Consider the following 17,810-nt stretch of genomic DNA (forward strand, 5'->3'; position numbering starts at 1 on the left):
AATTGTAAGTGGAAGCCCAGAGTATGAATGAATGCAAAAACAAATCTTCACTTTTTTTTATTAAGAATACAAAACATTCATTATTGTTTATTACTAAATGTCTATACAGGCATACCCCAATAACCCCTGAATGGGGTCCTGAATATTGCATTCATTTGCTGATTTTTATAATGCTATGGTATATTGCTTTCTTCTGTTTTGGCAGTATGTTGTCATTACTTAGGCCTGCTTCACATGAGGATTTTTGTCTCACGCGTGTTCAGATGGGCGTGTTTTTCCCACTTCAGTTCTCCTGCACCTGAGAAAAACAATCACAGGCACTTCCAGCCCCTACCAGAGATGCACCACAACTGACATGTGGGAAAAACATGCTCATCTGAAGTACTCCGTTGCCATATGAATAATTCTAGAATGCTCAATGTGTTTTTTCATGCCACGGTTTAGAAGTACACTCGTTGGATGAGCGTCTCCCATGTGTGCTTAGTGTGAATGGTTCCACTGAACTCCATTAATTTCTAAACCAACACACCCGGAAAAAATATGCTTGTATGAAGCGGGCCTTTAGGGAGCCATTTGGTTTTTCAGTCAACAAACTGGGCCAGCATACCTATTACTATACTTCTATACATCACTTCCACCTTCTTTTTCCTGAGCCACTCATTTCCTTCAAACCGTCATTTTCCTGATCTTAGTTTTCCGCTGATACTTGTTCAAATGCATTGATATCTATAAAATTATTAGCACAACTATTATTCTTCAAAAGAAGGCTCAGATTTTTTTGAGATATTCATTTTTTATATTGCAAATATTTTTGCATTTTTTAAGATAAATATTCTGTCAATAATATATCTCGCAACATATGAAAAATAAAAGTGCTTACTTTTATAGATCTTAGCTTTATCATTTCCTTGGTTTTTGTTTCATTGAATTCGGTGAATAAATGGCTGAGTAATATAACTTGGCATTTAAAGTAAACATAGTTTTGAGTAATGGCCTCCCAAAGTTTTTCATGTTTCCTACCCTTTGTACAGTTCAGTACATGTACAGTCTTGTTCAAGATTCTTCGAACACTGCTGGAGGCAGCTAGCAACTCAAGGCTGTTTGTTTACTATAGTAAGTAGTAAAAATTATGAATAAATGTAAAAGTGATCAGTGATTGGTTACGTAGTTCCCCGTTGCTTAATTTAATGGTTGGGCTTTGTTGTTTCGTATTATATTATACTATAGTAAACAAACGGCCTTGAGTTGCCAGTTGTCTCCAGCAGTGTTCGAAGAATCTTGAACAAGACTGTACATGGTTATATTTTGAATGCATTTCACATGTTTTATTTTGCTTACACCAAGAATAGTCGACAAAACCATCAGATGCTTATTTTATGTAATGGTCCTTTAAATAAAAGTACAATATAATAATAAATATGTCGAATAACACAAAAGAAAAATAAAAAAAAAGTAGAAGAAATATATACCACTGCAAAGCCAACACCCCTCACCCCAATTTAGAAGTTTGTAAGCATTCTCAAGGTTATTTACATAAACTTAAAAAAAAAATATTAGCTCTAAAAAAAAAAACTGGCCATGCATTAGCAAGAAGACATACACGGCATTTTAGGTACAGTAGGCCTAGCAGGCAGTAATGCCCATGGGACCCACTTTCACGGTCCTGCTTAACAAGTGAGGTACATTCCTGAAAAAACTTTGTTTGTTGAATTACCATTCAGCGGGTCCCAGTTTCCCCACAAGATCTCGTGTTAAAAGTTGGGATTCTTTCCAGTCAAAATAAATTTGGACCCAAAACTCCATGGTATAAATGTAGATGCATTCTAGCCCAAAGAATTTCAACCCAGCAATCACTCGCTACCACACCAGCGACCTATCACAGGGTCATGATACTAGAAGAAATGAAAGGAGGAAAGACAGAAGGGATGATATGGTGACTTTAAAAAAATGAGAATGGGAAAAATCTCATCCTTAGGATAATATGGCAATAAAGAATATGTGTGGTGCTGGGAGGGGAGCATCTTGAAGTACAGTAGTCGCTGTGATGACGAACCTATCACAAACTTATTAATGAATTCGTGTTTACCAGTGCATTCTTAAATTCATAATTTTATTGGCGTGGAAGCAGCACGAGTGAACTGCATATCGAAGATGAATGTCTGTTTAAATCACAGTGCCCTGTGGTTGTGACAGCCTGCAGGAAACATAAAAGTGCATAATTATACAGTAATATCGGCAATTTACCTCATATAATACAGGTAGCTGTACTTTACTGTACAAGGGTAATTTAATTTACCTTTAGTATATCCTAAATATTCACAAGTGCTGCACAGTAATTACAGTACATTCATTCTTTGAGCTGTTGCCAATGTATACAATGTTAATCATGCACCTTACCACCCACTGCTAGTCAGACCACAAAACTACGAGATGATCCAGTTTTTCCAAATTTTAGAAACAAAATGTGAAAGCACGAATCTAAAGGTATCTTCTTATTTTTTATCTGTATGTGCTAATTACGGTAACTTAGAGCTGAAGTTATGAAAGATGAACAGGTATGACAACAATCATCTCGGAAGCAAAACCATTTTTAATAGTAAGCACTTTGGACCTATGATGACAAGTAACAGATATTGCAGGATAAAATGCACAAAAATCTCAAGATACATTGTTTACAGCACAAAAGCCAAACAAACACTGATGCAGGTGCATAACTACAGTTACAGTATTGTACTACTGTATACAGTATAGCTACAGAAGATGGTGCTTTGGTTCACTTCTTTACATCATAATTACAATGCACACAAAACAAGTACAAAATAATGAATGAGTTGTCGGTTCTGAGTAAACACAAGAAATACACTCTGCCACGTTCGTAGAGTGATACGGCAAATATAATTTGTAATAAAAGTTTAAAGTCCTGCTATAATAGTTGAGATAAATTTATTTCTTTAGAAACAGGACCGCCATTTGCAATGACGTCACCAGTTTCCCTGCTAACAACGTTCTCCAACAAACTCAACGCTGCAGCCGTAGGTAGTACAAAGGATGTCCTCTTCAGACCCCCAAATGCCACATTCAAGTACTTAATCCCATAGTTAGAATCTTAAGGTTCCCCAGATGACCAAAACCAAAAATAATATCAATATTGTTTGGAATGTTTATACTATGAAATTTGTAATAGGGACAGCTAATATCCATTGAATTAGTTTACAGTGATCCCTCGGTTAACGAGCGCCTCGGTTAACAATTACCTTCCATAAGATTCTTAACTTCAGTTAACGAGCATTCCCTCGATTAACGAATTCCTTACGAGCGCCCCTCAACATGTTTTAGCTTGCACACTAGCTGTCATATTAGTCCGCCAATACAGTAATCGGTTCTAGGGCTTAAATTCCTTACTCTTTTGGTAAATATCAAGAAGTTTGTACTATTCAATAATTTTAAAAGTCTTATATTAAAATTTTTAGTCATTTTAACAATTATTTAACATAATTTAAGTACAGTACAGGGAAACTAGTTTTTAGCGCGCCAAACAGCCTGTCAACACACCATACAGGCGTCAGTCTGTGTCTTTTCAGTGGAGGTAACATCTTGTTTCAGACTCTCTTCAACATAAATGCTTTTTTTCTGTGTTTCCAGTCAAATTATTGGCCATTTTGAAATTTATTTTACATATTGACAATATATAATGCAGTGCAGTGTTGATTTAAAGAAAATAATCTTGAATTACACCAAGTGAACTAAAATGTTATGGGTGAAATGGCACCATGGGGTGACTTCTCTTCCACCCCCAATGCCTTCTCTTCTCCCTTCTCCACCCCCATTCTAATTCCCATCATCATCATCCAGGAGCCTTCTACATACACACCTCAAAGTAAGTGTAATTTATTACCTTTTTTGTTGACTTTAGGCAATTTTCGGTGAGCTGGAACCAATTACCCAAAAACCCATTGAAACAATGGTTTCAGTTAACGAGCAACCTTTTAGAACGAATTGTGCTCGTTAACCGAGGGACCACTGTATGTGCTTAGTAATATTTATATATTCAATATGGCATTACTGTGTTGCACAGTAAAGCACAATTAATTATCTAATAATATTTACTTACAGAGCCGATCAACTGAGAAGGTTGGACACCTACTTCCAGGGCTCATCAAAGCAGATGAAAGAAATTTACCAAAAGTACATGTCTTTATGATTGTAGAGTATTATCAAGAACTATGCCATCCAGCTATGAAGCACATTAAATTATATCTGTGCGGGGAGATATGATAGAAGTATTCAAGTGGGTGAAAGGAATCAATAAAGGTGATATAGGTAAAGTTCTTATAATATCCGAGCAAGATAGGACTCGGAACAACGGATTCAAGTTGGATAAGTTTAGGTTTAGGAGGGAGATAGGAAGGAACTGGTTTACAAATAGGGTGGTGGACGAGTGGAACAAGCTTAGCAACCTTGTAGTAAGTGCTGGAACGCTGGAAAGTTTCAAAGGGAGGCTGGATAGGTTCATGGATGATAGAGAGTGGTAGTAACTCTCGACATGAGCTGCCATGCACAGGCCAACCGGCCTATTGCAGACTCCTTATTTTCTTATGTTCTTATGATCATCTCAAACCCATCCCCTGGTCATGGTCATTCCTAGTCCTTCTACAACATTAAATATAAACATCAGTGACGAAAACTTACATTTTCCAGACATGAAATAGAGAACAGTGGTGAAAACTTCCATGTTGGAGTTATCGGTCTTTTGCATCATTTTAGCACCCAGCAAGTAAATACAAACGATGATACTTGAGCAGTAATTTATTTTACCCTAAATATAAGGTATGCCTGTGTATATCAACATTGTACATGGCCACAAGTCCTGTATTTCTGCTGGTAACAACACATTCACCACAGCTGGCTTCCTCCAGGCCCCTGCTCGGCTGCCATCCTGTGACGTCACAACCAATCCCAGAGCTTTTCGCAGTCACGTGACTTTTTATCTACTTTAACCCTTATTTTTTACACTTTTTGGTCCAATTTATTTAAAAATATCATTACCATAGCAAATTTAAGAGTTTTCTTTACCCATTGACTTGCCATCTTATGAAAAAATTCCAATCGACAACTCGTCCATTGTCAACATGGTACGTATTTTCATTTTCAGTAACCTAAATTTTTACCCAGAATAAATAAAATAGACGGTAAAGTAATAATACTGTACTGTAAAATATTGTATAAAGTGCTGACTTGTTACTCTGCCATGACAAGTAGTCTGAATGACGAATATGTGTGATATAAACTGAATAATAGCAAAGTGTTCCTTGTTTATGAGCAACAAATATGTGAAATGATAAATAAAAGGAAGATGAATACAGTGTAATGTTGATCACCACTTCCTCAGGTACAACAGGAGGAATTATTGTGTTGTAATTGTGATTTACTGCAGTTACAATACCCAAATTTGACTTGGGGTGTTTTGTGCTGAGCTGAATAGGTCGTGTATGTTTTACTGTTATATGCTGAGAGCTGATTACTACCCTGTTCCTCCTGTACCATCCAAAGGCCAAACTAGTCAACCTGTTTATTCCAGAGAGGAGGCTACTCATGTTATCCCTTTAACCTACTCATGCATTATGACGCAAATGATGTCAAATCATTAGGTAGCACTACAGCTCCTCCCCGACTTACGACGGGGTTAGGGACCCAAATCTAGGTCGTAAGTCGAAAATGCTTAAATAATACATAGAAAATCTAATATGGGTGTCTCTTTTTCTTCTCAGCACCACAAAACTCTCACATTTAAGCTTGCCAGCCATTTTAAAGTGAATTACAAACGAAAATTTTGTCAGTACACAGCGCAATCACTGACGTTGGGACTCGAAAATACGTAATTTGACAAAATTTTGGTAGGACTGAGGCAGGTCGTAAGTGTGGGTGGTCGTAAGTCGAGTAGGTCGTAAGTCGGGGAGGAGCTGTATTTGCATTGCTGTCATGAATTGCGTCATTAAACTTTAAAAAAATTGCCCCCAAAACGTTTTCAAGATAATTGTAAAAAATTTTCGTGCATCATAGATAATTGCATGATTTTGCAGGGAAGCTTCCAGTACTTTCTGGAAGCTTCCCTTGCATGGGTGGAGTTTCACTGTCCATCAGTTTCCTCCTTTTAGCCATGCTGGTAGGTTGCACTTGTCTCTTTCCTCTTCCACCCTCCCTGCAATTATCATAATTTTAAACCCACCATTGGAAAGCTCCTAAAATTCTACTTCTATAACTATATAATTCATTGGTAGGTTTGTGAGATATGATGCTGGGAACACAAATATTTTTTTCTTTCCCTGGAGTGAAAAATATCTTATTTTTTCTGTTTATGTTAAAGCCAAGTGATGTATAATCATGCAAAAAAACAACAACTGTTTCTTGTGGGATAAATTGACCACAGGAAGAAAATGATCAGACCTCATGGTGTGGTCATGGAAGTTTAAAAAGTTATTGCGTGCGTGATTTAATTGGGAAAATATCCCTCTTTCCACACCCTTGATTTCTCATTTCTTTTCTAAAAAGACTTGAGGTTGACCATGTTTGGAGTTTCTCCACATATTTCAGCAACAATTGAAGCATTTTTTGAAGATTAAGTTTGTTAGGTTATCTGTTTAATAAATCAAATGATTACTACTGTCTCAGAATATAAAACATGGATGAGGGTTGTCTGTACAGGCATCCTCAAACATGAAACTAGAAGAAAGGAAGCGAAGAAAGGCAGAAAAGATGCTATGGACACAATAAAAAACTGAGAATGGCAAAACTTATCTAAAGGGTAGTATGGTGTTTGAACGTTTTTGTATTAGGCCTGTAGGTACAATTGAGGTAAAAAAAAGGTGGCCAGAGAGAATCACCACCAATGGAAGATAGGGAGACTTCTCACGATAGTGCTTCCATGAGTGGCTAAGGACAGTAGTCCATTACACTGGATTGGCATATTAACAATTGATTGCCAAGCAGTTAATGGTTCTTTGTATTCATGCAATAAGGTGGTTCCTCGGCCAACGAACACAATTCGTTCCACAGAGTCGTTTGTTAACCGAATCTATTATTTCAATGGGATATTGGGTAATTGGTTCCAACTCACAGAAAAAGTATACAGACAAAGTACTGTATACCAGTAATAGAATATACAAAACATTAAACATAAACTAAATACTGTACTGTACTGTACAGTATACTGTACAATAATAAATAAAAAACAATAGAATACTGTATTTTAACTTACTTTGAGGTGTGTATGTCGTATTCCCGGCAGCTTTGTTACATGTCAAACAGCTGATTGTAGAGGCAGTCGATGATGACATGCCATATTCTTTACAGAGTGCAATGGTTCTAATGCCTTCTTCGAGTTTCATAATAATTTCTGCACTGTATATTATCAATATGTGAACTAAATTTCAGAATGATCAATAATTTTAATGTAAAAATGCAAAAATATTCAAGAGACCAACAAACTGGATGTTCACTCCACTGTAAACAGAGTTAAACTGAGAAGTGTTGTTGGGTGATTCAATCAGCTGATTGGCACACAAAAACTGTTCCCTGTTCTGTATATATTATCAATATGTTAACTAAATTTCAGAATGACCAATAATTTTAATATAAAAAATGCAGAAATATTCAAGATACCAACTTTCTTGATATTTACTCCACTGGAATTGAATGTAAACATAGAACTGATTACTGTATTGGTGGACTGGCCGATGAGCTGATCAGCTGATGCGCACAACAAAACGTGTTTGTCGTAAGGAATTCGTTAATTGAAGTTTTGTACGTTAATCGAACTGAAAATCCTTATGGGAGCTAATTCGTCAACCGAAATTTCGTTAATTGAACCGTTCGTTAGCCGAGGGACCACTGTATTTAGGTTTGTGTAGTATTTTGAAGACAAAGTGAAAATTGTCATTTCAGTACAGAAAAAGTAATAAATTTGATGTCAAAATGTAAAAGGTGATTTTCATGTATATATCTGGTCCTGGAAGGGCTAAGTGAGTTTTAGCCCCTCTAACTATTAGATATTTTTTTATCTTCCAAGAAACAAGGTGACTAAGTTATGTGATGTGGATCTCTTTAATGATATTAGATTATTGTAAGTTTTACCTCATGATATTTACTATGATAGATTGGCCTCGGTGTCCTTGGTTCTATGACTTAGATGCTGATGCTATCATACATACGAAGTTAACTACATTTATTTGATTATTTATGTCAGCAGATATGTTAAACATGTAATAATTTAATACAGTATTACCCCGCTTTACGCGGTTTCACTTAACGCGATTTCTCATATACGCGGTGCCTCGCCAGAACCGAACTTTCACTTAACGCGGTTCATCTACTCATATACGCGGGAAACGGCGCGGGCACGATGCGCACAAGGTCGCCCAGTCATCAAAACATTACCGAGTTCTTCACCCGCCACCCACCACAGCCGGCCCAAGTCAGTGATAGTGATAATTATAGTGAGGATATGGACTTTGAGGGGTTTGACAAAGAGGCTCTGCAAGCCTCTGTGGTGGATAGTGATACAATTGATACAAGTGATACAGGTGAGGGCCAATAATTATCTGCCCTCTGCCTCGGAACCAACCCCCCATCCCCGTGTGCCCAGCCATCTTTTCTACTAATGTAAGTGTTAAAAAACCTAATATTATTGATATTTCTCTTAATTATTAATTGTGTGTGCATACCATCATAAAGTTAAGATAATATTTTTACTACAACATAGTTGTGTGTCGTCAAAAAGTGGAGTTTGGGGGTCGGGCCAGTCTCTATTGGAATTAATCCCATATGTTCTGTTGTTCATTTAACGCGGTTTTCACTTAACGCGGTACCCTGTGGGTTCAATTGACCGCGTAAAGCGGGGTACAACTGTATATAGCTTTGTTTTACCTCCTCTCATGGGAATAGCTTGTTTCTCTTTCAGAACCTGTGCCAAGTGAAGGTTTTCTTAGTTTAAGTGTCTCCATAATGTTTGCTCATGTCTTGCCAGTATTGTAAGTTTAATCCTTGTCATTTGTATCCCTTTTTTTTTGTATATATCACACAACTGTACATGTGAAATTTGTTTTTATTACAGACCCTGTGAATTATTTTTTAAGTTTTAAGTATGTGTTTACAGTTTTTTAAGGTTACCCAATCTTTTAAAATAGTCATATGGCAGAAATTTGGGCTTTTGATTGAATGCTAAAATATTCTTACTCACATGGTACAATCTATACTATTTACTGTTATTTCATGAAGAAATCTTTATTGGCCATATGATGTAACTATCTATAAAAGTTATACTGTAGGTTATTCAGGTTATGTAATATGGGTATAATTAATTCAGAACTAAGATAACTTTATATTGTTTGCTTTGTTGTAAATTTTTTTGGGAAAAAATTAAGTTATAGGCATATAGCATTTATTCACTATCAGTTGATAGGTGCTGCTATAATTAAATTAAAATTATGACATTGAAAAACCTTAAAATAAAAATGTTATAACTTTTACCAATCATTTTGAACTGAAACAACCTGGTGGGGGGAGAACTGATATTTGTGTTCATTGTTTGTGTTAATGCTATGCTTATTTTATTTGTGGATGTTACAAGTATTTGGATTATGAGATTACAGGTGTTGATTGTTATACGATTAATCAGTTTTATGATAGTCGCGGCCACTGATTTTTTTGCAAAATGTGCGTTTGTCTGCTAGTAAGGAAAACAAATGAACATTGGTGACGTTTTTGGAATGTTACATCACTCCTCTACCTATCAGGAATACAGTAATTCTGAATTTTCTTATTATGACAATATAACATAAAATTGTAAAGTAAGAAAAATGCAAAAATGCAACATGCTTTCCAGACATTTCCAAATTTACACTGCTCACTTCAGTCACAAAAACAGACTAGAAGCACTTCAGTCACAAAAAAAGAACAAAAGCACTTTACAATCACAAAAAAATGAGTACAATCTGAACATTAGTGATGTCCTATAACTGTACGGGAAAAAAACACCGATGATAACAAAAACAATGATAGAGGCCAACTCTGCTCACATCATGTTCAGAACAACAGAGGCAAAGCAGTTTACAGTAACAAAAAACAGCAAAAATCACTTCAGTCACCAAAACAGAGTTCAATGTCAATGTTAGTGATGTCCTCTCAATGTATGGTAAAATAAACAAAATAAACACTGATGAAAAGTACAGTAATAAACCCTCGATAACTCGGCACATGTGGAGCTCTGGCCTTGCCGAGTTATCCCAAATTCTGACTTAATGATGCACTCCCCCCTCCTACCAAAAAATAAAAAAATAAATAAAAGATGATCGGCCCATATATATGTACGGTACATGTAATTACTAAATGTAAAAAGTAACACTTACCAGCACCGCAGGCAAAGAATGAAGCATCATAGTAGGAGACACAGATGCATGGTAGGTGACACAGAGGCATGGTAGGTGACACAGAGGCATGTTAGGTGATGCAGAGATTTTCCCATATAATTTTATATATCTCGGCATTTCCCGAGTTATACTAATACATTCCGAGACCATATCCATGCCGAGTTATCGAGGGTTTATTGTAACAACACCGAATACTGACCGATAATCGTTGAACTACACGGTCACGGGCAGATTCAATCACTATGGAACAATGCGCTGAACTGTAGTGTACCAATTGGCCACATGGCGGCGCGCAGATAGATAACGCTGCAGCTGACAAGTGCACTGAGAAATGCATTCCACATTCCGTGACGGCCGGATGATGACCATTGTTCATGCGGATTGTTTACATCGTAAATAGGGGATGGTCTTAATACATCACCATCATTAAAGCTGAATATTTTAAATAAGGAGATCATAAATTTGGGGATACCTCCACAAAAAAGGAAATTGCATTTTGACAAATGGTAGGAACATTGTCACTGATAGTTCCATATATTCCCTTCATGTGGCCAACATACCCAGTGTGTTTCAGTTAAGAGAAAGCTTGTTAATGGATAACTACTGTAAGAAGCTCATGAGTGAGCAGTCAGAACATTGCCTAAATGGAAATTTGAACAAGATCATAAATGAAATGAATACTTAAATGATAATTTAATTAGTTTTAACCAATTATTGAAACTCTTGATGAAAGTGAGAAATCATGAGGCAACACCAATGATACAGTACAGTACTTCACAGTCAACATTTCTGATACAAAAACTTTGAACTGATGTCGATTTAATTGAATTAATCAACTACAGTACCTGTAGTTTAAAGTTCAATTTTCAAACATCTAATGTACTTCTGCAAACTAGGTATTATCATGGCAGACACCCAATACATTAAAATTCTAAAAGTAGGTAAACATTTAGTAATTGTACAAAATAAATTTTTCAATACTAATTCGTATCAAAGAATTTAGGACTTAAGGAGAAAGTTGTGTAGTGTTGTAGGTTGGCCAGTTTGTGGGAGCTTCAGGGATGGTAGTGAGGGGGATCACTCGTAAAATATATTACTACTGTAAACATAAATCAAATCTAATTCCCCTCAAAAAAGTATTTAAGACTTTCTGTACAACATGGGATTGAGGAAATAAGTGAAATAATATTCAGGGCATATTTTATTAATTTCTTTTAGGTTAACAAACTGGGAAAACATCACAGGTATGGAATAAATTTCTTCACCTTTTAGCTAAGTATGATGTTGATCTACCCTGCAGTATGATTATTGTGCCTACTGTAAAGAAGTACAAACTGTTCACCCACACAAACACAATTATGCCTTATATAAAAAAAAAAAAAAAAATATATATATACAGGGTATATATACAGTATATATATATATATATATATATATATATATATATATATATATATATATATATATATATATATATATATATATATATATATATATATATATATATATATATATATATATATATATATATATATATATATATATATATATATATACAGTTGAATTACTTATCTGTAGGCCATCATATTAAAAACTAAAAATGAAGTCAAAAGTGTTCTTCACTGTTTCATCTGATTAATTTCCTATACCTCTTTCAGAACACAAGTGTAAATATAAAACACCTGTATTTACCTATGTACTGTATTATCTTTATCATTCAGTTACCAGTCATTATCTGTCCTCTATAAAGCAGAGATAAGAAAGTCAATACAAACCTAACTGTACACTACCAGTAACTGGTCTACAAATGAAAAAGGGTGTTGTGTAATGTGTAAGAGCCTGAGCCAAAGTACAGTATCTTATAAATTTTTTACTTGAGAATCCAACATCCAAGGTAGAGTGAAGTTAACCATTTCCTTGAGGCTAAAAGTGTTATAAATAGAAAGTGTGTTGCTTCAATACACAAGGACATTATTAAATAAAAACAATGGTTCTGTACCTTAGATAATGAATTAGATTCAATTACAGCAGATACATCACCCATTAACGAATACAGTACTTATCATACATAGTTAATAAATAAAAAAGGAAAAAATAATACTGAGTAAAAGAGAAATGGAAAGGTTGGTGGTTTTAAATATTTTGCAGGTGTGGTAAATTTAGACAGGTTGGGAAGGCAAACAAATTTGGTGACAATGACGAATTAATGATTCTTGATGAGCATTTTCAAAAATAACTTGTGAATAATGTTGTATATAGATGTAGAAGAACTGATGGATCAGTGCATGGCACTGAAATGTATGTGTTCAATAATAATAAAACTTAGAGCAGATATATTACATTAGTCTTTGTATATTGTGGGCTATACAGTAGATAGCTGGGGTTTCAAGATAAGGAATGTTCAAGGACTCAAAGAGGGTAACTTAGAAACTGTTGCAAGATAAGGTGCTAAAAATAATTATGTTTGAAGAGTTTGACTAGATGACATTTTACTGAGATCAGTTATGTAAATCATAAAGACTTTCCAAAGAGCAGAATGGGAATATACTCTATGCTGAATGTGAGATTGGCTATACTGTACTGTACAGTATACTGTAGTAAGAACTTGTCAGAAAGTTTTATTTTAAAGAATATTCTCGGAGTGAAACCACATACAGTAAAACCCTCTCAATCCGGATTTCCACTTTATCTGGACTGGCAAACCAATCCGGGCTAATTTCTGTTAATTTGGATTGAGTCCAGATTAACATGAAATAGTCCAGATCTACCCACATGGTGGAAAAAAAAAAAATAAAATAAATAAATAAAATAAATAAATAAATAAATAGATAAATAAATAAAATCATCATCACCAACCTGCAGTATAATATATATAATTCTTGTACAGTACATGCTGGACATACAGTATTTACGATAAAGTTGGTGATGTTGCTGATGGTTGAATTTTTCAAGGCACATTTCTCCGTCAAAGCTTTTGCAGGCACCTTTCTCATGATCTTCCAGAATTGCTAACTTGTCCTTCAAGCTAAACTCCTTTCTGGCACTCTTCTGACCTCCTTTTGAAGTTTCTTGCCTTTGGAAGCCAAGGTAATTAGTCCAAAAAGTCACAAATAATCCACAGGAGTTAAGAGATGCACAAACGAGGGCTATAGCAGCATGACTGGCTTGTAAACAAAGCGGCTGGGGCTGGTGTTCGTGTGCGCCAGACGGCAATCAAGATTTTTCTCGGTTAATCTAGACTTTATCTGGATTAAATAAACCCCCTCGTAATTGCTTAATATGGACAGGATTCTCTCCAATTAGTCTGGATTAAGAGGGCATTACTTATATTGTACAGTACAGTAAAGGATAAAAGTAATTTTGAGTGTTTCATTTAACAATCCTAGCAAACCTATCTTGCAACCACCAAAATTCTAGTCTTATAGGGTTCATTGTCAGCAGACTTTAACATCATGTGGGGGGTACAATTCGGATCTATATACTGTACTGTACTGTATTTGGTCCACTTTATCAGCTTTCAGAAGTTATAAGTGTTTTGATGTGTACTGTGCCTCAAAAACCACTGGAGAAAAAACTACTGCACTGTCAATAAATATTTAGTGATGTGCTTTTTTCTGTATTGTTGATCAACAGTTAAACTCCAGAAAGTATAGCATTCAGTAAATACTGTACATCCATTTCTTAATTCTAATAACATGGCAGAATATTAGTGCATAATCTTTTACCTTTCTTTGCCAACATAAATAATTATATAATTTGTGAATGGAACTTTATTTAATGACTCTTAATTAATCCATCATCCAACTTCTCATAGGAGCAAGGGTTTATATGTAACTTAGTAAAGTGAACTGAGCAATTGTGCTGAATGGATACAAGCTGATCATTCAAAGATAAATAACTAATATTGAGTAAAAAAGATATGATATATGAGAATGGATGGCGCACACATACGCACCTAACTTACCCATTAAAATTAAGACTAATTAGATTAAAGCTAATTAGGACTGGGTAGGAGCAAAACTATCAGTACAGTCAGTTACTAATATGTGCTACAAGTGTTGTAATTTAAAAATTTTCTGGTAAATTCTTAATTGAATACAAGCTTGAGCATCATTTACTGTATAGAAAATATATTGAGAACATCTGAATTAAGCAAAAAAATTGAGGAGCAAATTTTATTTTTATATCTTTACACACTGGATAATTCATAGGCTGGCAAAATTTTTATGAAATAAAAATAGTGTGTTTTGCTATTTTTCATCAGGAGAACTCCAAGTGGAAATGCAGCAAGAAAATTAATTCTTTAAAGAAAATACCAGTAGGTCGACTTCATTTATCAAATATCAGCTTGACTGTAAAAATGTAAAGCCAATCGTGATTTTTTTCTTTTACCATATCGTAAGACGATTACAGTAAATATAGAGCATCCAAGTGCTGTCTCAGTTGACGAGGAGAGTAATATACAGTATATAACCCTTAAATTGATGTTAGTTGTAGGGATGGCAACCAACATCAATAGATGTTTCAAGTTCCTTGCAATCTAGTTGTGAATCACTTGTTAGATGTCTTACAGCTTATTAAAGTTTTATTCCAAGGAATCTGGTGTGATTGGGGGAGGATAATATATTTGTCAAAATCAAGCTAGTGAAATCTAATTCCACTCAACAAGTTAGGTCATGGGACATGGAGTTTAACCTTTTAGACCTGTCTGGCTATACTTGAGCTGCTCGAGACTTGGGACAAGTACTGTACTGTAATAAAAAAGTGGGTTATAATTTGCAATATAAGTGACGTATTCTGAATTTTACGTCACCCCTTTCCTTATTAAGAATAATTCAGAATTTTCTAATTATGAAATTTTTTTACATCAAACACTTAATAAATATTTAGAAAATTAATTTATAAGATATTTTTATTAATTTCCTTATCTAAACTATTGTGTATTATGAATTTATGTGTGACAGTGATATTTATATAAAAATACTGCTTTTGACTGTTAAATGATTCTGCTTGCTGAAAGACAATCAGTAAAATTCTTAATATACTTCTCGAAGTACAGAAAGATATACAGTACTGGACATTATAATTTGCAACAACTATGTATCTTATAAGCAGAATAACTAAAATAAAATTTATTATACCAATACCGTATTTTTTTACAAACTATATTACGATCACCAGAGAAAATGTACAGAATTGTGACGTCACATAGGTCCACAGAATAATGGCAGCCTTGGTACAGCAGTGACCATAAAGAGCGCATTATTTTCAACATGTATCTTGTCATTTGCAATTACAGGTGTTGACTGTTATACGATGGGGTTAGGGACCTCAAAGTGATGGATCGCATGTTGATATTACCAACTTATAGGGAAAAATAATTTCTGTTCCTGAGACCCTGAAGAGCCCAAACAAGTTTTATATCCTGCTGCTATATTGATTTACATTATGTTTAAATAACTCAAATACAGCATTTTATAATTAGATACAAAAATTAATAAATTTATACAAATTGAAAACATAAAAACAATGAATTTACACAAACTAAAGACATAAAAACAATAAATTTATACAAAATAAAGATTTATTTTTATTTACCTTACATGATGTACGTGTACAGTAGTAAGTTGCGATCCTCCAGCTGTCACTGTAAGTAATTTCGGGTAGACATACGTAATTTTCTTCAATTATGTTAAGCTTTGTGTTACATGCACAGACAATCTTTCATACTGAATGTCCAAAAAATAAAAATTAAAATGAATAAATAATTATTATAAGGTCAAAAACATAAAGGGAATACGATAAACATTTCTTATAAGCGCAGGACTTATCAGAGAGAGGGTATAGACATACTAAAGTTCCTTATTTTTGTTTACTGTTGTAAGCACACAAAAAGCTTTCATACAGAATGAAAAAATAAATAAATAAAATAAGGTCAAAACATAAAGAAAATAAAAATTTCTTCTGCTCCTGGGAGTTAGTGTGGATCGTAGGAGGGGAAGGGAGGAACGAGAGGAGGGTGGTGCATTGGGATCTCGGCCCCCCCCTACCAGGCCAAGCTGAGCTGTGTTATTGTTATGTTTCAGCTCATAATTTGGGATTGATATACGTATTTTTTGTTCAATTATTTTTGTTACTGTTACACGCACAATTGTTCATACAGAATGTGCAAAAATTCATTGTAAGGTCAAACACATAATGGGAATAAGCATTGATTACATGTGTGTGTGTGTGTGTGTGGGGGGGGGGGGACTTTTGACATATAGCAGGGGATCCTGTGTGTAGTGACAAGATTGTCAAATGGCAACATTTTTTTCTTTTCCTTTATTTATTCCTCACATTTACTGGTACAATATACAGTATAGTCTTCATTTACGCGGTCAATTGAACCCGTGAAGGTCCGTGTAACATGAGAAACGCGTAAACGAAATAACAGAACATATGGGATTAATTGAAATAGAGACTGGGCCGACCCCCAAACTACACTTTTTCCGACACAATACGTACGTTGTAGTAAAAATAACATCTTAATTTTATGATGGTATTCACACACAATTAATATTTAAGAGAAATATCAATAATATTAGGTTTTTTAACACTTACGTTAGTAGAAAAGATGGCTGGGCACACGGGGCAGAGGGCAGATTATTGGCCCTCACCTGTATCAACTGTATCACTATCTGCCACAGAGGCTTGCAGGGCCTCTTTGTCAAACCCCTCAAAGTCCATATCCTCACTATCACTGACTTGGGCCGGCTGTGGTGGGTGGCGGGTGAAGAACTCGGTAATGTTTTGTTGACTAGGCGACCTTGTGCGCACCCTGCCTGCGCCGCTTCCTGCGTAAATGATGGAATGAACCGTGTAAATAAAAATTGTCGGTCTGGCAAGGTGCATCGTAAATGACCAAACGCGTAAATTGAGATTATACTGTATACTATTTTAAGTACAAAGAATAGCTTTTTCCACACACAAACCATTCTCTGGGTGATGTGACACAGTTCAACTGCTTAACCTAAAAGTCACCGTGTAGGAAAAGCTTCCGGGTAGCAACCATTGTAAAACTGATCTTAGTCATCGCATAGCGGTAAATGGTGTTAATTTTTTAACATCATAAAAGTGATCGATCATCTATAGATCCATCGTATAACGGTCATTACCTGTAATTCCAACTATTTTAAAGCGAGGTTCATCTTGTTGAATTTAACAAAATTAATGAGAAAAACTTACATCTTATTGAAATGACACTTATATACATACACACAGAAAATTATGCATGCTCAAATACACCAACCCATGTACAGTACACACACACTCACATTTACTCAACGTTTTTAATCAACCCCAATCTCATACACAATATCTATACTGTACTGAAAAAAAAATGTA

Source organism: Homarus americanus, unplaced genomic scaffold (assembly GCF_018991925.1).
Source record: "Homarus americanus isolate GMGI-L3 unplaced genomic scaffold, GMGI_Hamer_2.0 scaffold34360, whole genome shotgun sequence".
Classification (NCBI taxonomy): Eukaryota; Metazoa; Arthropoda; class Malacostraca; order Decapoda; family Nephropidae; genus Homarus; species Homarus americanus.